Genomic DNA, 2,127 nt, shown 5'->3' with positions numbered 1-2,127 from the left:
CCACCCTTAATAAGTTCACAAACCTTACCTGCACACCCCATACCGAACTGCCTGCCCTGTTGCACTTACATGACCCCATCAAATCCAAAATGGCATTTGTTTTTCTTTTGGTGACCATGAAGATGTGATAAACATTAGATCTGTCTGTGTCCAAAAAACAAACCAAAACCAAACCCACTGCCATCAAAATTATTCCAACTCATAGCAACCCCCATTGAGTTTCCAAGGCAGTCAATCTTTACTGAAGTATTGCCCCATCTTCCTTCCTCAGAGTGGCTGGTGGGTTTGAACCACCAACCTTCTGGTTAGCAGTCCAAAAGCCTTAGGCACTGAACCACTACCTTTTAAATAAGATGAGCTCTTAAAAAACTTGTGGGGAGGCAGTATAAGAGGCAATAGCAAATCAACAGTTCCCTAGAGAAAAAAGGGGTTAGCTAACATTATAAATAACACTAAATTCTAAAACAAACTGGGTATTACAAGTTTAAACTCTCCCCAACAAGTCATTTTGGCTAAAAGTACGTGTAATTAAAGTTAAAAGTATACTAAAATAACACTCTGGCTGCTGACCTTAAAGATCCTTTTGAAAAGTTCAATAAAAACATTAGCATATGCAAGAGTTACTTCACTTGTCTTCTGAAGTAACATTTCATAGATCATTCCAATGAAAACAGAGAGAATGTCAGATTCGGCTAAGCCAAGTACAAATGTATTCAATCCTGTTTCACACACCTGAGTCTAACCAGTTCAGAACTGAAATGTTTTCATCTCAGACTGGTAACAGGAAAGGGATACAAGGCCTACTTGTGTTGAACACTCCATGACTTCAGTTACAGGTGTTTTAGAAATCCAACCATTCACTTCCGGTAAGATGGAGGAATAGGCAGACAAGCGACACGGACCCTCTTCAACAAAGAAAAGAAAAGCAATTGACAGAGGTACAGAAGATAATACTGGAGCCCTGAGCTTTGAAAGGAACTATACAGAAGTTGATTAGGCACCAACTAGTGGAAAAACCTGAATGCAAACAGTGAATACAGAGATAGTTGCAGCTGCGGACTGTCAGTTACTCTGACGAGACCAATAGCCTGAATATTTCCAAGTGCTGTTGGGACCTGAGAATTGACCTAAAGATTAGTCTCGGTCACCAAGGGCTGCAGGGACAACTGCCCTGGTGGCCTATGACTAGGAAGGGAAACAGCAAGGAGGGAGACAACCTGAGCTGTGACCTTTCTGCTGTCCGGAGGGTGCAGCCATTTTGATTGTTTACATGTGGCAGCCATTTGGGATATTTAAAGTGACTGAGGGCACATTCATTTTGAATGTTTACAAGCGGCAGCAATTTTGGATATTTAAAGTGACCAAGGGTGCAGCCATTTTGAATGTTTACAAGCGGTGGCCATTTTGGATATTTAAAGTAACTGAGGGTGCAGCCATTTTTAATCTTTACAAGTGGCAACCATTTTGAATTTTAAAGTGATAGCATTCTCATTTGGATACCAGGGACCTAAGAATAGGCTCTGCTTGCCAAGGTTGGCAGGGTCATACAAAAGGCTGACAACCAGAAAGGAGACAGGTGGTGAGTGTATCAGTGCTGTCAACTAGTGAATAGAGGAGCACAGCACAGTACCCTGCTTGCATAGATAACATACAAAGAAAACAAAAATCATGGCAAGTCACTCTAACATACAATCACCAATTAAATATAAACACAAAAATGTCACAATGCCTTGGAGACAACAGAGCATCACAGTCCACACAAAGAAGCAGGATAAAGCAAGAGAAACAAGGGACCAGGATACAGACCCAAAACACATCCCTGAGGAAGATGCAGCACTGGAACTCCCGGATAAGGAATTCAAAAGAATTATATTTAGATATCTTCAAAGGATTGAGAGAGAGATCAAGGAAAACACAGACAAAACCCTAGAAGAATTATGGAAGAAAATACAAGAACAAAATGACAAAATAAATGAAAAGATTAGAAATGATTCTAAATCAACAGGTAGAAATCCAGAAGATTGTCAGAAATAGATAACACATTGAAAGGGCAAAGGAATAGAATCGATGCAATGGAAGACAGAATTAATGAGACTGAAAACAAATACCTGAATACTTCTTTGGAAA

The sequence above is a fragment of the Orycteropus afer genome, unplaced genomic scaffold, assembly GCF_000298275.1.
Source record: "Orycteropus afer afer isolate SDZICR_OR568_19922 unplaced genomic scaffold, OryAfe1.0 scaffold00104, whole genome shotgun sequence".
NCBI lineage: Eukaryota > Metazoa > Chordata > Mammalia > Tubulidentata > Orycteropodidae > Orycteropus > Orycteropus afer.
The sequence above is the reverse complement of the archived record's forward strand: the minus strand, read 5'-3'. Positions refer to the sequence as shown.